The sequence below is a fragment of the Somniosus microcephalus genome, chromosome 3 (genome assembly GCF_052327205.1).
Source record: "Somniosus microcephalus isolate GS21.2 chromosome 3, FLI_Smic_1.0, whole genome shotgun sequence".
Classification (NCBI taxonomy): Eukaryota; Metazoa; Chordata; class Chondrichthyes; order Squaliformes; family Somniosidae; genus Somniosus; species Somniosus microcephalus.
In genome coordinates, this window is record NC_140989.1 from 4,666,798 (window position 1) to 4,690,138 (window position 23,341).

A 23,341-nucleotide genomic window follows, 5' to 3' on the forward strand; every position below is an offset into this window, starting at 1 on the left:
TGGACCTCGTCCGGGGTTACCACCAGGTCCCTGTCCGGCCGCAGGACGTCCTGAAAACCGCGGTGATCACCCCGTTCGGGCTGTTCGAATTCCTCCGCATGCCATTTGGCCTCAAAAACGCCGCCCAGGCTTTTCAACGCCTAATGGACACCGTGTTATGGGACCTGACATTCCTGTTCGTATAACTGGATGACATCCTCATCGCCAGCGCCTCCAGGATGGAGCATGTGTCGCACCTTCGGACTCTCTTCCAACGCCTCAGCCAGCACGGCCTAATCGTCAACCCGGCCAAGTGCCAGTTCGGGCTGTCCTCGATCGACTTTCTCGGGCACCGCATCACGAAGGACGGGGCGGTGCCACTGCCATCAAAAGTGGAGGCCATGATGGACTTCCCGCGACCCCTCACCGTGAAGGCCCTGCAGGAGATTTTGGGCATGGTGAACTTTTACCATCGCTTTGTCCCCCGAGCAGCCCAGCTTATGCGGCCCCTTTACGAGGCCCTCAAAGGCAAGCCCGACAAGCTCGCCGTCGACTGGTCCGAGGAGATGGCCAATTCTTTCACGGACACGAAAAGAGCCCTGGCTAACGCGACCATGCTGGCGCATCCGTTACCTGATGCACCGATCGCTCTCATCTCTGACGCCTCGGACTATGCGGTCGGCGCCGTCCACGAACAGTGGGTCAACGGCTCCTGGCAGCCGCTCGCCTTCTTCAGCCAGCAGCTCTGCTCCAATGAGCGGAAGTACAGCACCTTCGATCGCGAGCTTCTCGGCCTCTACCTCGTCGTCCGACACTTCCGTTTCCTACTGGAGACCCGCCCGTTCACGGCGTTCGTGGACCACAAGCCGTTGACCTTCGCCATGGCCAAAGCTTCCGAGCTGTGGTCGGCCCGTCAGCAACGCCAGCTGGCCTTCATCTCAGAGTTCACGACGGACATCCAGCATGTGGCTGGGAAAGACAACCCCGTCGCCGACTGTCTCTCCCGAGCCTTTGCCAGCGCCGTACACCTCGGCATCGACTACACCCGCATGGCGGCCGACCAGGCCTCCGACCCGGACGTCCAGGCCTACAGGACGGCGGTCACAGGCCTTCAACTAGCGGACGTTGCGTTCAACGATGCCGGCACCACACTCCTGTGCGACGTCTCCATTGGGCAGCCACGTCCCGTCGTGCCCGACAGGTGGAGACGGCAAGTTTTCGACACCGTCCATAATCTTTCCCACCCGGGCAGGAAGCCATCACAGAAGCTGGTGGCGGCTAAGTTTGTCTGGCACGGGCTCAGGAAGGACGTTCACGACTGGGCCAATACCTGCGTGGTATGCCAACGCTCAAAAGTGCATCGCCATACTAAGGCCCCATTGGCGCCTTTCGCGGTGCCCGAGAGGCGGTTCGACCACATTAACGTGGACCTGGTGGGGCCCCTGCCGCCCTCCCGTGGGTTCACCCACCTCCTCACAATGGTCGACAGAACCACCCGATGGCCGGAAGCCGTCCCGCTGTCTTCAATGACGTCCGCCGATGTGGCTCGGGCGTTCATCAGCACTTGGGTCGCCCGGTTCGGCGCCCCATCTGACATTTCCTCCGACCGGGGGCCCCAGTTCACGTCGGAGCTCTGGAACGCTGTCGCCCGAGGCCTCGGGTTGAGACTCCACCGCACCACAGCATACCACCCTCAGGCTAACGGGCTGTGCGAACGGTTTCATCGCTCCATGAAGGCAGCGCTCCGGGCCAGCCTCCGGGACGACAGTTGCATCGACAGACTCCCGTGGGTCATGCTGGGACTCAGGACCGCCCCCAAGGAGGACCTCCAGTCCTCGTCCGCCGAGCTCGTCTACGGACAGCCGCTGCGGGTTCCCGGGGATTTCGTCCCCAACGCAACGGAACCTTGGTCCGCAGCCCGTCAGCGGTCCGACCTTCTGGACAACGCCAAGGTTTTCGCGCCGGTGCCCACGTCACAGCACGGCCTCCCGCAGTCCCACATTCCGCTCGGCCTTCGTGCGGCGGAGTACGTTTTCGGCCGCCACGACGCCCACTGGGGACCTCTTCAGCCACCCTACGATGGACCATTCCGCGTCCTGGAAACCGGGGACAAGACCTTCGTAGTGGATGTTGGTGGTAAGCCGGACTGCATTTCCGTGGACCGTCTTAAGCCAGCCCACCTGGATCTGGACCGACCCGTTGAGTTGGCACAGGCCCCGAGGCGCGGCAGACCTCCGGTTTCTGCACCCTCAGTCCACCACCGAGCGCCCGAGGTCCCTCCGACGAACCCCCCGGTTCCCACCCCGGAATTGAGGAGCCGTTCCGACCGTGTGATCCGGCCCCCCCAACAACTGACATTGCCAGTGCTAGTGAATTCTGGGGGGACGTATGTGGCGGAGACCACATAGGGACAATAACACAATTCACAATGTATAGCCAATGTGGTTATATGAACGTACTTGGCTGGGTTATCGGGGCAGGGTCCCTTTAAGAGCGTCGGTAGCGTGACGACGTCATGCGTCGGTAGCGTGATGACGTCATAGCCCTGCAACGAGGCTGAGACCCTCAGTCCTCAGGGAGAGTGAATAAAGTAACACGCGTTTGGCCTTTGCTGCAACAAAAGTCTCAGAGCCTGTTGATTTCTAGCGACTCCAACAAGGTGATGCATTTTGGGAGGACTAACAAGGCAAGGGAATACACAAGGAATGGTAGGACCCTAGGAAGGACAGAGGATCAGAGGGACCTTGACGTGCATCTACATAGATCCCTGAAGGCAGCAGGACAGGTAGATAAGGTGGTTAAAAAGGCATATGGGATACTTGCCTTCATTAGCCGAGGCATAGAATATAAGAGCAGGGAGGTTATGATGGAGCTGTACAAAACGCTAGTTAGGCCACAGCTGGAATACTGTGTGCAGTTCTGGTCGCCACACTATAGGAAGGGTGTGATTGCATTGGAGAGGGTGCAGAGGAAATTCACCAGGATGTTACCTGGGCTGGAGCGCTTCAGCTATGAAGAGAGACTGGACAGGCTGGGGTTGTTTTCCTTAGAGCAGAGAAGGCTGAGGGGGGACCTGATTGAGGTGTACAAAATTATGAGGGGCATAGATAGGGTAGATAGAAAGGAACTTTTCCCCTTAGTAGAGGGGTCAATAACAAGGGGGCATAGATTCAAGGTAAGGGGCAGGAGGTTTAGAGGGGATTTGAGGAAAAACTTTTTCACCCAGAGGGTGGTTGGAATGTGGAACTCACTGCCTGAAAGGGTGGTAGAGGCAGGAACCCTCACAACATTCAAGAAGCATTTAGATGAACACTTGAAACGCCATAGCATACAAGGCTACGGACCAAGTGCTGGAAAATGGGATTAGAATAGACAGGGCTTGATGGCCGGCGCGGACACGATGGGCCGAAGGGCCTCTTTCTGTGCTGTATAACACTGCTCTATGACTCCATTGGCTGTGAAGCGCTTTGGGACGTCCTGAAGTCGTGAAAGGCGCTATAGAAATGTAAGTTCTTCCTTTTCTGAAAAATGACTGTGTGGACTTGGGAAAGGCGAGGGTCAGTAAAAGGTCAGTGAGCTCGTGGTTCTGTTTGACCAACACCTGCGCAGCAAGCTAGATAAATATTTAGAAAATGAACATTTGCTATTATTTCATCTGTTGTCGGTCCTGGCTTCTGAAGCTGGGGAGCTAGTCACGGCTGGAGTGATGGTGTGGGCAGTATAGCGAGGAGCCTCCCCAGAGATGGGCCTCCATGAACTGGCACTCATTAACTTCTCAGTCCGCTGTCAGGCTCTGCAGAATGGACCTGTCTCTTCCTATTGTGGAGCCCGAGCACTGGGAGTCAATCAGTGGGAACATTATCTACACTTCTGACTTCCTTCATACACCCACACAGCACTAATGGGTCTGATTAGAACAGAGTGAACCAGGGCCCCAGATGTGTGCAGCTTCCTCCTAATGCATTCCCCAACTGGTCCACTTTACAGAACATTATTAAAAAACCCTTAAAAGGCTCTTGTCTTTCTCTCTACATTAGGTACAAGCCACACACAGCTGGGGCACCTCTCACAGGATCCTGAGGAGGAAATTAGACTGATGGGTTGCTTTCTCTGCTGATGGACAACTATTCATTCAGGGTTCACCTGACTCATTTCTCAAGGTTTTTAGTGCAGACCACGTTTAATGAAATGAGACTCGAGGAAGGAGCATTGATTGAACAGAGTGTGCAGGAGGACTGAAAGCCTCTCTCTGCAATATAGCCACACAATCGTGCACTTACCCTCTAATCGAAACCGCACAAATGCAATCTGTTAGCACAAACACTGATCTGGCAGGCCAGCTCCTGTTGATTAGAACTTGCTGAGTCTGATCGGTGCAGACTCGATGGGCTGAATGGCCTCCTCCTGTGCTGTGCTATGATTCTATGACCTGTGAGATAGCCGATCTCCTTCTGCCTAATTCCCAGCTGGTGCCAGTCCCTGAGGATTATGGGAGCATGTCCTAGAAAGGATTGTCTAATGCCTCACGAAGGCCAGTCATGTGCACAGCTGAGGAGCTGCAAGTGGTGGTGGCAAATAAGAAGTCCCCTGCTGCCCAGGAGGTCAGTCGTGCCCCATCCTCAGGGACAGTGTCTGGATCCTGACCTCACAGCTCCTCCGTGGCTGGGCCTGTGGGCGAGACCACCAGCAGGACCTGTGCAGTGCTGGATGAATGGTCCCAGCACCTCAGGCTTCAGCCCGGGCACAACAGCACCAGACCCCTAAACCTGGAGGGAGGATCGCTCATCAATGTTCAGACTGCTGCCAGGTGACATTGGGGGCTCAGGAACTCTGCTGCGCGTCTGTTCCACCAAATTCTAGCTGGATTTAAGGGCGCGCTCCATCTTCCGGACGGATCTGGGACGGGCATCAGATCCTCTGGCCCAACCCAGGCGGGGATTCCATTCCTGTACAGAAGGTCAGCAGGAAAAGGCGGAATGAACCCCCTGGTCTCACACCCCCGGCTCCCCCCAGACCCCCGGCTCCCCCCGGACCCCCGGCTCCCCCCCAGTCCCCCGGCTCCCCTCCAGCCCCCCAGCTCCCCCTGGACCCCCGGCTCCCCCCAGACCCCCGGCTCCCCCCGGACCCCCGGCACCCCCCCAGACTCCCGGCTCCCCCCGGCTCCCCCCGGACCCCCGGCACCCCCCCAGACCCCCAGCTCCCCCCGGACCCCCGGCACCCCCCCCAGACCCCCGGCTCCCCCCAGACCCCCGGCTCCCCCCAGACCCCCGGCTCCCCCCAGACTCCCGGCTCCCCCCGGCTCCCCCCGGACCCCCGGCACCCCCCCCAGACCCCCGGCTCCCCCCAGACCCCCGGCACCCCCCCAGACCCCCGGCTCCCCCCAGACTCCCGGCTCCCCCCGGCTCCCCCCGGACCCCCGGCTCCCCCCGGACCCCCGGCACCCCCCCAGACCCCCGGCTCCCCCCAGACTCCCGGCTCCCCCCGGCTCCCCCCGGACCCCCGGCACCCCCCCAGACCCCCGGCTCCCCCCAGACCCCCGGCACCCCCCCAGACCCCCGGCTCCCCCCAGACTCCCGGCTCCCCCCGGCTCCCCCCGGACCCCCGGCTCCCCCCGGACCCCCGGCTCCCCCCCAGACTCCCGGCTCCCCCCGGCTCCCCCCGGACCCCCGGCACCCCCCCAGACCCCCGGCTCCCCCCAGACCCCCGGCTCCCCCCGGACCCCCGACACCCCCCCAGACCCCCGGCTCCCCCCAGACCCCGGCTCCCCTGGCTCCCCCCCAGACCCCTGGCTCCCCCCGAGACCCCCGGCTCCCCCCAGGCCCCCGGCTCCCCCCCAGACCCCCGGCTCCCCCCAGACTCCCGGCTCCCCCCGGCTCCCCCCGGACCCCCGGCACCCCCCCAGACCCCGGCTCCCCCAGACCCCCGGCTCCCCCCGGACCCCCGGCACCCCCCCAGACCCCCGGCTCCCCCCCAGACCCCCGGCTCCCCCTGGCTCCCCCCCAGACCCCTGGCTCCCCCCGAGACCCCCGGCTCCCCCAGGCCCCCGGCTCCCCCCCAGACCCCGGCTCCCCCCAGTCCCCGGCTCCCCCAGAACCCGGCTCCCCCAGTCCCCGGCTCCCCCCGGCTCCCCCAGACCCCCGGCTTCCCCCAGACCCCCGGCTCCCCCCGGACCCCCGGCTCCCCCCAGACTCCCGGCTCCCCCCGGCTCCCCCCGGCTCCCCCCAGACCCCCGGCTCCCCCCGGACCCCCGGCACCCCCCCAGACCCCCGGCTCCCCCCAGACCCCCGGCTCCCCCCGGCTCCCCCCCAGACCCCTGGCTCCCCCCGAGACCCCCGGCTCCCCCCAGGCCCCCGGCTCCCCACCAGACCCCGGCTCCCCCCAGTCCCCCGGCTCCCCCCAGACCCCCGGCTCCCCCCAGTCCCCCGGCTCCCCCCGGCTCCCCCCAGACCCCCGGCTTCCCCCAGACCCCCGGCTCCCCCCAGACCCCCGGCCCCCCCCGACCCCTGGCTCCCCCCAGACCCCCAGCTCCCCCCGGACCCCCGGCACCCCCCCAGACCCCCGGCTCCCCCCAGACTCCCGGCTCCCCCCGGCTCCCCCCAGACCCCCGGCTCCCCCCGGAACCCCCCCAGACCCCCGGCTCCCCCCAGACCCCCGGCTCCCCCCGGCTCCCCCCCAGACCCCTGGCTCCCCCCGAGACCCCCGGCTCCCCCCAGGCCCCCGGCTCCCCCCCAGACCCCCGGCTCCCCCCAGTCCCCCGGCTCCCCCCAGACCCCCGGCTCCCCCCAGTCCCCCGGCTCCCCCCGGCTCCCCCCAGACCCCCGGCTCCCTCCAGACCCCCGGCTCCCCTCCAGTCCCCCAACTCCCCCCAGACCCCTGGCTCCCCCCCAGACCCCCGGCTCCCCCCAGACCCCTGGCTCCCCCCCAGACCCCCGGCTCCCCCCCAGTCCCCCGGCTCCCCCCGGACCCCCGGCTCCCCCCAGACCCCCGGCTCCCCCCAGGGCCCCGGCTCCCCCCGGACCCCCGGCTCCCCCCAGACCCCCGGCTCCCCCCAGACCCCCGGCTCCCCCAGTCCTCCGGCTCCCCCCAGACCCCCGGCTCCCCCCAGACCCCCGGCTCCCCCCAGACCCCCGGCTCCCCCTAGACCCTTGGCTCCCCCACACCCCGGCTCCCCCCAGACCACCGGCTCCTCCCCAGTCCCCCGGCTCCTCCCCAGTCCCCCGGCTCCCCCCAGACCCCCGGCTCCCCCCAGACCCCCGGCTCCCCCCAGACCCCCGGCTCCCTCCAGACCCCCAGCTCCCTCCAGACCCCCGGCTCCCCCCAGTCCCCCGGCTTCCCCCAGACCCCCGGCTGCCCCCAGACCCCTGGCTCCCCCCAGACTCCCGGCTCCCCCCAGACTCCCGGCTCCCCCCAGACCCCCGGCTCCCCCCAGACCCCCGGCTCCCCCCAGACCCCCGGCTCCCCCCAGACCCCTGGCTCCCCCCCAGAGCCCTGACTCCCCCCAGACCCCCGGCTCCCCCCAGTCCCCCTCCCCACCCCAGTCCCCCTCCCCCAGTCCCCCTCCCCACCCCAGACCCCTCCCCCCAAGTCCCCCTCCCCCAGTCCCCCTCCCCCAGTCCCCCTCCCTCCCATCCCCCTCTCCCCCCCAGTCCCCCTCTCCCCCCCAGTCCCCCTTCCCACCCCAGTTTACAATTTACATTAATGATTTAGACTTGGGAATCAAAAACACAATTTCTATATTATAAAAAGGATATAGAGGCACTGGAGAGGGTGCAGAGAAGATTTACAAGGATGATACCAGAAATGCAAGGGTATACCTATCAGGTACTGAGTGGCTGCAGGACATTCTGAAGGGGGAGGGTGAACAGCCAGTGGTCGTGGTCCATATCGGTACCAACGGCATAGGTAGGAAGAGGGACGAGGTCCTGCAAGCAGAATATAAGGAGCTAGGAAATGAATTAAAAAGCAGGACCTCAAAAGTAGTAATCTCCGGATTACTCCCAGTGCCACGTGCTAGCGAGAGCAGAAATAGGAGAATAGACCAGATGAATGCGTGGCTGGAGAGATGGTGCAGGAGAGAGGGATTTAAATTCCTGAGGCATTGGGACCGATTCTGGGGAAGGTGGGACCTGTACAAGCTGGACGGGTTACATCTGAGCAGAAATGGGACCTGTAATGATATCAGCAAATAGTGATGTTATTTGCCTGTTCGATTATGATGCCTTAATAGCATGATTGCATGTATTGATTGCTTGTGCCTGACCAGCAGAGGGCATGTGACCAAGAGAAGCCAGGCAGTTAGTTTAGTTTTGGTTTCGTTCTAGATGCATCACAGCATCGTGTCTCCTGTAAAAGCTGTATAAAAAAGTTGAACAGACTTTAGATGAAAACTCATTCTCTTTCATAAATGTCTCATCATTGAACCCACAAAGAAATCAATACATGGTGTCAGAAGTGATTGAAAGAGATGAAGAGAAAATATCTGAAGTTAAATCAGCTCTCCACAAATTAGTAAGCCAAAAGAGAACATCGTTGCTTACCATTGGAGAATAGCTAACGAAGTGAAAAATGGAAGGTTTACTCCCACCGGCGACGCTTCAGATGACAGATAATGTGGCTGAAAATTGGAGAAGGTTCAAACAACGTGTGGGGTTGTATTTAGCGGCAATCGGAGCTGACGAGAAAAGTAATAAAAAGAAATCATCACTGTTCTTACATGTCGTGGGTGATGAAGCGCTGGAGGTGTATAATAATTTCACATTCGCTGTTGATGGAGACAAAATGAAACTAGATAAAATAATGGAACAGTTTGAGGCCTACTGCATACCTAAATGTAACGTGACGTTTGAGAGGCACAGATTTTTCACATGTGTACAGAAAACGGTTGAGACTATTGATCAGTATGTGACTGAACTGAGAAACAGAAGCAAATCATGTGAATTTGGGGGACTGACAGACTCGCTGATAAAAGACAGACTGGTGTGTGGTATTCCAGATAATGGTCTAAGGGAAAGACTGCTAAGAGAGCAAGATCTAGACCTGGGAAAAGCCATAGCACTGTGTAGGGCTACAGAAACTGTGAAGTCGCAGGCAAAGGAGCTGTTCAGTGACAATAGCTGCAACGTGGATGCAATGAGAAAGAACGGATACAAACCGTTTAACAAAACGAGCACCAACGTGAAAAAAGAGGCGTGGCCAGCGAACAAAAATGAAAGGGACAATCGAAAGACATGTAGTCGATGCGGTACACAGCATCCACCAAAAAAGTGTCCAGCATATGGTAAAACATGCAATAGTTGCAACAAAAACAACCATTATGCCCGTTGCTGTAAGAACCAAGCGCACAAAGCAAGGTCCGTGCAGTAGATGAAAGCGGGATAGAGGAGTTCAATGTGGATGTTGTGTCTGAAAACAAAAAAGAAGAAAGAGACTGGATGTTGACACTAAAAGTGAATGACATACACATTCCATTTAAATTGGATACTGGAACACAAGTTAATGTGATATCAGAGACTGATTTTAAGAAAATTAGACCCAGACCAAAGATACATGGAATCAAAGTGAAAGTGACAGGATACTCAGGTACTGAAATACCAGTGAAAGGAAAATGCATTGTCAAAGTAACACACAAGGACAGAGAGCACACGCTAGCATTAATCGTGGTGCCAAAGGATGTGCAAGCCATACTAGGTTTAAAAGCCTGTGAGAGACTGAACCTGGTAAAGAGAGTCCTCGTTGTGGAAAGCGAAGGAGAGACAGTCTATGATGAACTCATGAAAGAGTACAACGATCTATTTAAGGGTCTAGGCTGCATTCCAGGAGAACACACGATCAGAGTAGATAAAAGTATGACACCGGTCATACATCCATGCAGAAAAGTTCCGTTTGCTCTTCAAAAGCAACTGAAGGCAGAGTTGGACAGGATGGAAAGCCTGAACGTGATTCAGAAGATAGATGAGCCAACTGAGTGGGTGAGTTCCCTCGTCGTAGTGGACAAAAAGAATGGAAAGCTCAGAATTTGCCTGGATCCAAGAGATCTAAACAGAGCAATAAAGAGAGAGCGCTTCAAGCTTCCTACACGTGAGGAAATCATGGCACAGTTTGCAAATGCAAAATATTTCAGCAAGTTAGATGCATCATCAGGATTTTGGCAGATGTAGCTGGACGAAGCAAGTTCAAGACTGTGCACGTTCAACAGTCCATTTGGCAGATACAGATTCCTAAGGTTACCATTTGGCATTGCCTCAGCTCCTGAAGTGTATCACAAGACTATCCATATGATCTATGAGCACCTGGAGGGAGTTGATACATCAATGGATGACATCATAGTATGGGGAACCATGAGAACTGAGCATGACGAGAGACTGAAAAAAGTGCTGGAAGCAACAAGGAAAACAAACCTGAAGCTGAATAGAGAGAAATGCCAGCTCGAGGTGACAGAACTGACATTCGTGGGAGATATCCTTAGCAGTGAGGGCATCAGACCAGATCCCAGAAAGGTGTCCGCCATTGAGAATATGCCAAAGCCACAATGCAAAAAGGACGTGCAGAGGTTTAATGGAATGATCAACTACATGGGGAAATTCATATCCAACCTCTCAGAAAAGATGGCGCCACTGAGAAGACTAACTGAAAAGAACATAGAATGGGAATGGAATCATGAGCATGAGAAGTCATGGAGCGATCTAAAGAAACTGCTCACAGAGGAACCAGTTCTGAGGTTTTATGACCCAGCGAGACCCATCAAGATATCATCAGATGCATCACAGAGTGGGCTCGGTGCCGTTCTTCTGCAACAATATGACTACTGGCAACCTATTGCATATGCATCGCGTTCAATGACAGATGCGGAGACGCGATATGCTCAAATAGAAAAGGAGCTGCTCAGCATCACATACGCCTGTGAAAGATTTCACCAGTTAGTGGCAGGACAAGCAATCAGTGTAGAGACTGACCATAAGCCCTTGATTGCATTGTTCCAAAAGCCACTAAATAGCTGTCCGCTTAGAATACAAAGAATGATGATCAGGCTGCAACGCTATACACTGAATGTTGCGTACACACCGGGTAAGCTGATGTATACAGCAGACACGTTGTCCAGAGCTGTAGACCCAAGTGAGCCCGCAAACACCACAATGGATGACAAAGTGAACGCCTACGTGGACATGATCACAAGTGCACTGCCCATAGCAGATGCAAAAATGGAGCTCATAAAGGTTGAGACAAACAAAGATGGAACAATGAGACGACTGAGAAAAAGCATCTTGGATGGATGGCCCAACATGAAGCAAGACTGCTCACCTGACATAGCAGAGTACTGGAACTGCAGGGCAGAACTATCAGTGGTCGAAGACATCATCTACAAAGGAAGTAAAATAGTTATCCCAAAGAGTCTGAGAAGAGAGATGCTAAAAAAGATCCATGGAGGACATCTGGGAATCGAAAAGTGTAAGAAAAGAGCACGAGAGGTGATGTACTGGCCACGAATCAACCAAGATGTGACAAATGAGGTGTCAAACTGCACAATATGCCTGAAATATCGAGCAAGCAATCCGGTAGAACCACTAAAGCCACACCCAGCACCAGACAGACCTTACCAGAAGGTAGGCGCTGACCTATTCGTATGTCAAGGGAAGGACTATCTTGTAGTCACAGGCTATTACTCCCTGTATCCAGAGGTTTGTAGACTGCACACCACCACTGCAGATGCTGTGATAACATGTATGAAAGCCATATTCTCCAGACATGGCGTGGCAAGCGAGGTCTTCACAGACAACGGCCCTCAGTTTTACAATGCAAGTTTCCGACACTTTGCCAAAGAGTGGGACTTTGTCCACACAACGTCAAGTCCTCACTTTCCACAGTCCAATGGGCTAGTGGAAAAATCGGTCCAGACAGTGAAAAGACTGATGTACAAGGCAAAAGACAGTGGAACTGACTTCTACCAGAGCATGCTTGTATACCGCACAATGCCGCTCGAGTGTGGTATGTCACCAGCCCAACTCCTGATGGGACATCGGCTAAGGTCAAACCTACCCATCCCGGAGAACCTCCTGAAAACAAAAGAGGGGGAGAAAGTGAGGAAGTTCAAAGAACAACAGAAAGAAAAGCAAAAGTACTACTATGACAGAGGAACACAAAACCTACCTGAACTCCACACTGGTGACCAAGTAAGGTTCAAAGACAAAACAAACACATGGACTCAGAAGGGAACTGTCCTGAGTGAAGTTCAACCAAGATCATACACCATTCAGACAGATGAGGGTGCTGTTCTGAGAAGAAATCGTCGAGATCTTCTCATGGGACCAGCCACAGCAGGTCAAGAGACTGATACTGTTGAACAACCTGATCACACAGCTGAGAAACCATCATCTGAGGCAACAACTCAGATTCAAGGACAATCAATCAGAAAATCCTCAAGACATGTGAAGCCTCCTGAGAGACTCATTGAGCAAATTTAAGGACTATTGTTATAGAAGGAAGTAATGTTATCTTATTCTTTCTTCAAGTTCTAGTGTATTGACATATTTCATGTGAACACACAAAGCAAGGTTAAAAAACCTTGATCATGATAATGATAATGTAAGTTCATTAAGTGTTACAGTTAAAATGCAGATTAATACAAAGAAAACATGTTGTTAGTTAAAAGTAAAATACTTTTGTTTTAAGAAAAGGAGATGTAATGATATCAGCAAATAGTGATGTTATTTGCCTGTTCGATTATGATGCCTTAATAGCATGATTGCATGTATTGATTGCTTGTGCCTGACCAGCAGAGGGCATGTGACCGAGAGAAGCAAGGCAGTTAGTTTAGTTTCGGTTTCGTTCTAGATGCATCACAGCATCGTGTCTCCTGTAAAAGCTGTATAAAAGAGTTGAACAGACTTTAGATTAAAACTCATTCTCTTTCATAAATGTCTCATCATTGAACCCACAAAGAAATCAATACAGGACCAACATTGCAGGGGGGTTTGCTAGTGCTGTTGGGAAGGATTTAAATTAGTTTGTCAGGGGGCTGGGAACCTAAGTGTGAGTCCACAATGGAGAGAAACAAAGCTGGAAGTGCAAGTTAGAAAAGTAGTCAGCAAAACTAGTAGGGAGCAGAAACAAAGGCCAACAGTAAAGAGGGTCAAAGTGCAGAAAAATATTAAACAGGCAAAGTTGAAAGCACTTTATCTAACTGCACGTAGCATTTGCAACAAGGTTGATGAATTACTGGCACTAATAGAAGTAAATGGGTATGATATAATTGCCATTACAGAGACATGGTTGCAGGGTAACCAAAGCTGGGAACTGAATGTTCCAGGGTACTCAACATTTAGGAAGGACAGGCAAAAAGGAAAAGGAGGTGGCGTAGCGCTGTTAATAAGGGATGAGATCGGTACGGTAGAGATTAAAGATCTTGGCTCGGCAGATCATGATGTAGAACTGGAATCAGTTTGGGTGGGGCTAAGAAACAGCAAAGAGCGGAAAACATTGGTGGGAGTTGTGTATAGGCCACCAAACAGTAATGGTAATGTAGGGCACTGTATCAATCAAGAAATTAGAAGTGCATGTAACAAGGGCAATACGGTAATCATGGGGGACTTTAATCTACATATTGACTGGGCAAATGAAATTACCACTAATGGTGTGGAGGACAAATTCTTGGAATGCATGCGAGATGGTTTCCTGGATCAGTATGTGGAGGAACCAACCAGGGAACAGGCTATTCTGGATCTGGTACTCTGTAATGAGAAAGGGCTAATCAATAATCTTGTGGTAAAGGGGCCTTTAGGGACAAGTGACCATAATATGATTGATTTTTACATTAAGTTTGAGAGTGATGTCGTCCAATCTGAAACTAAGGTCTTCAATCAAAACAGAGGAAACTACAAGGGTATGAGGGACAAGTTGGCCATGGTAGATTGGGAGACTACACTGAAAGGTATGAAGGTGGACATACAATGACTAACATTCAAGGAAATAATGCATAATTTGCAACAAACATATTCCTCTAGGGCATAAAAACCCGAAAGGAAAAGTGATCCAACCATGGCTAACAAAATAAATTAAAGCTAGTATTAAGTCAAAGGAGGAAGCTTATAAAGTTGCCAGAAAAAGCGGTCAGCCTGAGGATTGTGATCTTTTTAGAAATCAGCAAAGGGGGACCAAGAAATTGATAAAGAAAGGGAAAATGGAATATGAGCACAAACTAGCGAAAAATATAAAAACGGATTGTAAAAGCTTCTGTAGCAATGTGAAAAGGAAAAGAGCTGCGTAGAGCTGTATATAGCTGTATGTATAAGACTACACTACCCAGCTGTATATATATTAAGACTACATTACCCATGAGGCACTAGGCTACCCACAAGGCAACAGTCAAGATGGCAGCCTGCACACAGGAGCACACATGCTGCATCTCTACAGATACTGTACCTAGAGAACATGTACTGAATAAATGACTAGCTAGAAGCTAGCTGTGTTCATAATAAGAATGTCTAGTTATTAATGAACATAACATGGTACCAGGGTGGTGAAGATCTGCTGAAAATTGTGAAAAGCGACATGGAGAATTTGAAGCCACCAGAGCGTTTGAATCTCGAGGGAAATATCGACTACAATTGGCGGGTTTTTAAACAACAATTTGAACTCTACATTGCAGCCATTGGATTCGGTATGAAGCCAGATGCAAGGAAGATAGCGTTGCTGCTTACGGTTGCAGGCTCACAGGCGATAGAGGTATTTAATACATTTGTATTTAATCCAGTGGAGAACAGAGAAAAATTAGAAGATGTGCTAAAAAAATTTGATGCACATTGCTCTCCCAAAAAGAATGAGACGTATGAAAGATACATCTTCTGTTCTCAGACACAGCAACAAAATGAGACTTTTGATAGCTTTATAACTGATCTGAAACTGAAAGCACAGACATGTAATTTCTCTGAGCTCAAAGCATCCATGATTCGTGACCAGATTGTGTTTGGTATTCATGATAAAAAAGTCAGGGAACGTCTGTTGAGAGAAACCGAACTAAATTTGGAAAATGCGGTGAAAATATGCCAAGCCAGCGAGCTAGCTCGAAAGCACGCGAAGACTTTCAGTGAAATCAATAATGATGCAATTGTAATGAGTGATAATGCTGCTGTCGGTGCTGTGTCTTACAAGGGGAAGAAACGTGGGCAGAACAGAAATGAAAAGCAATCGGAGGATGAAATTTTTAATTGTAAACACTGTGGTTACAAACACCAGTTAAGACAATGCCCAGCGTTTGGAAAAATGTGCACAAAGTGTAATGGAAAGAATCACTTTGCCAAACAATGCTTTTCAAAAGTAAAAACAATGAAAGGGCAACAAGTTAATGTAATTGAGGACATTGATTTAAGTGAGACATTTTTTGTACGAATGGTGTCATGTGACAATATCAAAAAGGATACAGAAAATGTGCAGCCCTCAGAAATGGACAATGCTGAACATAAAGTTAATGCAGTAAAAGAGGACAAATGGATGATCCCACTGCAGGTAAATGGAGCATTAGTTACCTTGAAACTAGACACTGGGGCAAAAGCAAACTTAATCAGTATGAGTGACATTAACAATATGAAAGAAAAGCCCAAAATACAGAAAAAGTCAGTACTACTGAAGGACTATAATGGACAGAAAATAGATAGCTTAGGTATATGCAGACTTAAAGTGACAGTCAAAGACAAAGTGCATCATCTCATGTTTTCTGTTGTGGCTGAAAGACTTGATTCGATACTAGGTGACAAAGCTTGTGAAGGCTTAGAACTGGTCAAGAGAGTCTACCGTATAAACTGTGCCATAAGCAGACCAGATGACTCAGGTGATGAAGCAGAGAGCCCATCAAGGATGAAAAGGCCAAAGGGTATCCATGTCTTCAAAAAGCCTAGTTTCTCCAAGAAGAAAGAAAAAGACTTTAAGGTCAAAGAGAAGCCAAAGGAAGAAAAGCACAAAGAGGAAAAACACAAGGAGAAAAAGTCCAAAGATATAACCGCAGCAGATGTTGTTAAGCAGTGGAAAGAGAAAAAGAAAAAGAAGAAACCTGCACCAGAGCAGGAAGCAGTTCCGGTGGATACTCCTTCTTCCCTCAGGCCAATCTTTGGTGTTCCATTAGCCGAGGCTGCTGAGAGGACTATGCTGTATGATGGGATCCAGCTGCCAGCAGTTTTTCGAGAGTGCATTGACTACATTGAGAGTTATGGCATGAAGAGTGAAGGAAACACTGAAACCCTCTCCAAGCAAAGATCGCAAGGAGACCTCGATCTATACAAGAGCAGATTGATGACAATGCCGCAACTGCATCTTGTCATTCACCACCAGAACAACCTCATGAAGACACATCAGACTTACCCGTGTTGAGAAGATCCACACGTGAAGTAAAAAAGCCTGATAGACTTAATCTTTGAGTATAATGTAAAGCTTTGAAAATGTGTTGACTGTTTTGAAAATGTTTATGTTTATAGAGCACTAACAAAAGTGTTACTGATATTATCTTTATTGTTTTCTTGAAAGTTGATTGATATTGATTTTGTTAAACCTCAAAGAAAGGGGGATGTAGTGATCAATAACATGTCATTCTATAGTGGACACTAGGTGGAGCCATAGAGCTGTGTAGAGCTGTATATAGCTGTATGTATATAAGACTACACTACCCAGCTGTATGTATATTAAGACTATATTACCCATGAGGCACTAGGCTACCCACAAGGCAACAGTCAAGATGGCAGCCTGCACACAGGAGCACACATGCTGCATCTCTACAGATACTGTACCTAGAGAACGTGTACTGAATAAATGACTAGCTAGAAGCTAGCTGTGTTCATAATAAGAATGTCTAGTTATTAATGAACATAACACTTTACAGTCAGAGACGAGAGAATTTATAATGGGGAATGAGGAAATGGCAGAGAAATTAAATAAATACTTTGTTTCTGTCTGACACAAAAAACTTCCCAGAAATATGAGAAAACCAAGGGTGCGACAAGAATGAGGAACTTAAAGAAATTATTATTAGTAAAAAAACAGTACTAGCAAAATTAATGGGACTAAAAGTCGACAAATCCCAAGGACCGGATGACCTACATCCTAGGGTTTTGAAAGAGGCGGCCATTGGAATAGTGGACGCATTGGTTGTCATCTTCCAAAATTCTATAGATTCTGGGACGGTTCCTGCAGATTGGAGGATAGCAAATGTAACCCCTCTATTTAAGAAAGGGGGGAGAGAGAAAACGGGGAAATACAGACCTGTTAGTCTCACATCAGTAGTTGGGAAATGCTGGAATCTATTATAAAGGATGCACTAACTGGGCACTTAGAAATTAATAGTAAGATTGGGCAGAGTCAACATGGTTTTATGAAAGGGAAATCCTGTTTGACAAGCCTATTGGAGTTCTTTGAGGATGTAACTAGTGGAGTAGACAAAGGGGAACCGGCAGATGTGGTGTATCTGGATTTTCAGAAGGCCTTCGATAAGGTACCACACAAGAGGTCAGTGAACAAAATTAGGGCACATGGAATTGGGGGTAATATACTAGCATGGATTGAGAATTGGTTAACAGACAGAAAACAAAGAGTAGGGATAAACGGGTCTTTTTCAGGATGGCAGGCTGTGACTAGTGGAGTACCGCAAGGATCGGTGCTTGGGCCCCAGCTATTCACAATCTATATCAATGATTTGGATGAGGGGACTAAATGTAACATTTCCAAATTTGCTGATGATACAAAGCTAGGTGGCAGTGTCAGTTGTGAAGAGGATGTAAAGAGGCTTCAAGGGGATCTCGACAGGCTCAGTGAGTGGGCAAGAACATGGCAGATGGAATATAATGTGGATAAATGTGAAGTTATCCACTTTGGTAGAAAAAACAGAAAGGCAGAGTATTTCCTAAATGGTCAAAGGTTGGGGAATGCGGATGCTCAAAGGGACCTAGGTGTCCTTGTATACGAGTCACTGAAAGTGAATGTGCAGGTCGTTGGGCTGAAGATTGTCGGACAGGAGGAATGGTGGAAATGGAATGGCGGCGCGCACAGACGCAGCGGCTTTGCTTCTCCCAGGACGGTGCTATTTACGTTTAATGTTAATGTTATTTGTACTGGACTCATGGGAGCTTGCAAGATCACATTTCATTGTTCATGTACTTGTGCATTGTACGATGACAATAAAGTTGAATTATTAATTATTATTATTATTATATTATTATTTGAGTACAGGAGTAAAGAAGTCTTACTCCATTATATAGGGCCCTGGTGAGACCACACCTGGAGTATTGTGCACAGTTTTGGTCTCCTTACCTAAGGAAGGATATACTTGCCATAGAGGGAGTGCAACGAAGGTTCACCAGATTGATTCCTGGGATGGCAGGACTGTCGTATGAGAAGAGATTGAGTAAACTAGGCCTGTATGCTCTTGAATTCAGAAGAACGAGAGGGGATCTCATTGAAGCATACAAAATGATTACAGGGCTTGATAGGGTGGAAGCTGGGAGAATGTTTCCCTTGGCTGGGGAGTCTAGAACCAGGGGTGTCAGTCTCAGAATAAGGGGTCGGACATTCAGGACTGAAATGAAAAGAAATTTCTTCACACAGAGGGTGGTGAATCTTTGGAATTCGCTACCCCAGAGGGCTGTGGAGGCTCAGTCATTGGGTATATTCAAAACAGAAGTCGATAGATTTCTGACTAGTAAAGGCATCAAGGGATATGGCGATAGGGCCGGTGAATGGAGTTGAGGCAGAAGATCAGCCATGATCTCATTGAATGGCGGAGCAGGCTCGAAGGGCCGAATGGCCGACTCCTGCTCCTATTTCTTATGTTCTTATGCAGGAAAGGATAGACAGGCTGTGTCTCCTTTCTCTTGAAAGAAGGCTGAGGAGTGACCTAATAGAGGTCTTTAAAATTATGAGAGGTTTTGATAGAGTGGATACAGAGAGAATGTTCCCACTTGTGGGGAAGAGCATAACTAGAGGCCATCAATATAAGATAGTCACCAAGAAATCCAATAGGGAATTCAGGAGAAACTTCTTTCCCCAGAGAGTGGTGAGAATGTGGAACTCGCTCCCACAGGGAGTGGTTGAGGTGAATAGTATCGATGCATTTAAGGGGAGGCTGGACAAGCATCTGAGGGAGAAGTGAATAGAGGGTTACGCTGATCGAGTTAGATGAGGAAAGGGAGGAAGCCACATGGACTGGTTGGGCCGAATGGCCTGTTTCTGTGCCGTATATCCGATATAATCCTTTGTAGTTCTATGTAATCTCCAGTCCCCAGTGTGTGTTGTTTTCTGACCTTTACAGATTGATGTGATGTGGAAAACATTTTAGTTCCATTTAGTGAGGCAGGACAGGTGGCACTAGATTGCCTGTAGCCCTGTCACCGGAGAAGATCAGAGACAAAAGGAGGGGGGATGTTGGCCAGTGTTAGTGCTGCCTTTAATAGTCCAGGTTATTTCATGTTGATCTGTTGAATAGCTTCTGTGAAAATGCGCAACAAAGATTAAAATCAGCGTTTCACGGAAGGGAAAGTTTTTGAAATTAAAAATGGGATGTCGTCAGTGGCTGGTGGAGATTTGAAAGGCGAGGATTTGACAGGAGGCTGTGAATTTCCCTGTGTGGAGAGGTGCTAATCCATGGCAGTGTAAGGAGTGGGCTGCTTGTGTTTACACATGCCACGTCTTTTCAAAGCTCTGATTCCTTTGGGGCGCTAGCTGTTCCAGCTTTCCTGCGATTATTGTCCTTGAAAAGGTTGATTTAATCATGATGACGAGTCTCTTTGAAATACAAATGGGAAGGATGGTATAAAAAGCCTTGAGTTGCGGCAGAGCCAGGTGCAGGAGCGTGCTGGAGCGAGTACTAACCCTTCAACAAGTCCAGGTAAGGTGACTCTGCCACAGTGTGCTTGTCTTGTCAGCAACGGAGGGGAAGGGGTCAGGTCCTCGTCAGAGAGCCGCGACTTTAAAATCTCCTCCTGAAATTTTCACAGGCCTGTTAAATATTTCCAGTCTGTGTTCTGATATCACTGTACTGAGCTCCAGTCAGTCTGCTTCCAGATCTTCCTGCACTGCAGCCTCTCACCAACTCTGCTAACGCTGCAGTGTCCAGGGATGGTGACCAGACCCTGCGACACTCCACACAGTGTCCAGGGATGGTGACCAGACCCTGTGACACTCCACACGCTGCAGTGTCCAGGGATGGTGACCAGTCCCTGTGACACTCCACACAGTGTCCAGGGATGGTGACCAGTCCCTGTGACACTCCACACAGTGTCCAGGGATGGTGACCAGTCCCTGTGACACTCCACACAGTGTCCAGGGATGGTGACCAGTCCCTGTGACACTCCACACAGTGTCCAGGGATGGTGACCAGTCCCTGTGACACTCCACACAGTGTCCAGGGATGGTGACCAGACCCTGTGACACTCCACACGCTGCAGTGTCCAGGGATGGTGACCAGTCCCTGTGACACTCCACACAGTGTCCAGGGATGGTGACCAGTCCCTGTGACACTCCACACGCTGCAGTGTCCAGGGATGGTGACCAGTCCCTGTGACACTCCACACAGTGTCCTGGGATGGTGACCAGACCCCGTGACACTCCACACGCTGCAGTGTCCTGGGATGGTGACCAGACCCTGTGACACTCCACACAGTGTCCAGGGATGGTGACCAGTCCCTGTGACACTCCACACAGTGTCCAGGGATGGTGACCAGACCCTGTGACACTCCACACGCTGCAGTGTCCAGGGATGGTGACCAGACCCTGTGACACTCCACACGCTGCAGTGTCCTGGGATGGTGACCAGACCCTGTGACACTCCACACAGTGTCCTGGGATGGTGACCAGACCCTGTGACACTCCACACAGTGTCCAGGGATGGTGACCAGTCCCTGTGACACTCCACACAGTGTCCAGGGATGGTGACCAGACCCTGTGACACTCCACACGCTGCAGTGTCCAGGGATGGTGACCAGACCCTGTGACACTCCACACAGTGTCCAGGGATGGTGACCAGACCCTGTGACACTCCACACAGTGTCCAGGGATGGTGACCAGTCCCTGTGACACTCCACACAGTGTCCAGGGATGGTGACCAGACCCTGTGACACTCCACACAGTGTCCTGGGATGGTGACCAGACCCTGTGACACTCCACACAGTGTCCAGGGATGGTGACCAGACCCTGTGACACTCCACACAGTGTCCAGGGATGGTGACCAGTCCCTGTGACACTCCACACAGTGTCCTGGGATGGTGACCAGACCCTGTGACACTCCACACAGTGTCCTGGGATGGTGACCAGACCCTGTGACACTCCACACAGTGTCCAGGGATGGTGACCAGTCCCTGTGACACTCCACACAGTGTCCTGGGATGGTGACCAGACCCTGTGACACTCCACACAGTGTCCAGGGATGGTGACCAGACCCTGTGACACTCCACACGCTGCAGTGTCCAGGGATGGTGACCAGTCCCTGTGACACTCCACACAGTGTCCAGGGATGGTGACCAGACCCTGTGACACTCCACACAGTGTCCTGGGATGGTGACCAGTCCCTGTGACACTCCACACAGTGTCCAGGGATGGTGACCAGACCCTGTGACACTCCACACAGTGTCCAGGGATGGTGACCAGACCCTGTGACACTCCACACAGTGTCCTGGGATGGTGACCAGACCCTGTGACACTCCACACAGTGTCCTGGGATGGTGACCAGACCCTGCGACACTCCACACGCTGCAGTGTCCAGGGATGGTGACCAGTCCCTGTGACACTCCACACGCTGCAGTGTCCAGGGATGGTGACCAGTCCCTGTGACACTCCACACAGTGTCCAGGGATGGTGACCAGACCCTGTGACACTCCACACAGTGTCCTGGGATGGTGACCAGACCCTGCGACACTCCACACGCTCCAGTGTCCTGGGATGGTGACCAGTTTCTCTCTCCGCTCGGCCTCGGGGTTCCAGGGTTTCCCTGCTCTCTCCCCCACTCCACTCCACTGTTGCTCATCATCCAATTCTCTCACTTGGTGTCAACCAGTCATTGCTTCTCCATGCAATTACACGGCTAAGGCCTCCTCACTCTGAGAGTAAAATGTTCTTTACCCATTCCTTGGCGCACTGATGTCAGTTTGTTCAATAACTATTCTTTGTGGAGCAAGCTTTAGTTTAGTAGGAGCGTTCCCATCTCTGAGACAGAAGGTGCAGGGTTCAAACCCCGACCCAGACAGTCCCAGGGATGGGAGACAGGAGCTCCAGACAGTCCCGGGGAGGGGAGTCGGGAGCTCCAGACAGACCCGGGGAGGCGGGAGCTCCAGACAGTCCCGGGGAGACAGGAGCTCCAGACAGTCCCGGGGAGACAGGAGCTCCAGACAGTCCCGGGGAGACAGGAGCTCCAGACAGACCCGGGGGAGAGGAGCTCCAGACAGTCCCGGGGAGACAGGAGCTCCAGACAGACCCGGGGAGACAGGAGCTCCAGACAGTCCCGGGGAGACAGGAGCTCCAGACAGTCCCGGGGAGGCAGGAGCTCCAGACAGACCCGGGGGAGAGGAGCTCCAGACAGTCCCGGGGAGACAGGAGCTCCAGACAGACCCGGGGAGACAGGAGCTCCAGACAGTCCCGGGGAGACAGGAGCTCCAGACAGTCCCGGGGAGACAGGAGCTCCAGACAGACCCGGGGAGACAGGAGCTCCAGACAGTCCCGGGGAGACAGGAGCTCCAGACAGACCCGGGGAGACAGGAGCTCCGGCTCTGAATTCTGGGTTTACATCCAGTGGGATCCTCCTGACCAGTGGGTGTGGGTAACCGCCATCCCCCCCCCCCACACCGTGTGGATTGTGGGAGCTCCTAAAACCCTCGGCCCGTATCGGACTAACCCCCTATGGGCTGGTGTAAAGATAGTTTTCCAGGGGAAGAGTCTGAAGATACAACTTTCCTTCATGGTGAAATCTCAGGTTAGAAAGTTCAAGAAACATTTGAGATCAGGAGCAACATATCCCCAGTGCTGGGACATTGTCTCCAGACTCACCCTGACTGGCCTGTCGCTGGATTCCGGCAGAAACTTTCACTGCAGCAATGCATTTAACGTCTCATTATTTTCCTGAATCTGGTGCAGAAATCCTCTTAACAGGATCAGTGAGCAAAATCAATGACAAAATCACAGGGTTAATGGTGAAGAGAGAGATGGGAAGAAAGAGAGAGAAAAGGACGAAAGAATAGGGGAGTGTGAGAAAAGGTGAGAGAGAGATGCGGAGACAGACCAAGAGAGACAGGGAAAAGAGCCAGAGGGGGAGATGAGCAGAATTATTGTACGGAGAGTTGTTGTGATCTGGAACGCGCTGCCTGAAAGGGCGGTGGAAGCAGATTCAATAGGAACTTTCAAA

General features: G+C 52.2%; 1 protein-coding gene across 1 annotated transcript in view; it reads left to right on the plus strand.

Annotated features, from left to right (window-relative positions):
* Positions 1 to 19,379: 19,379 nt before the first annotated feature.
* The window catches only part of pomca (proopiomelanocortin a), a 37,091-nt gene continuing 33,129 nt past the window's right edge, over positions 19,380 to 23,341 (plus strand). The window contains exon 1 of the mRNA XM_085977388.1: positions 19,380 to 19,837. The gene's annotated coding sequence lies outside the window, so the exon portion shown is untranslated. The remainder of the gene's footprint in view (positions 19,838 to 23,341) is intronic.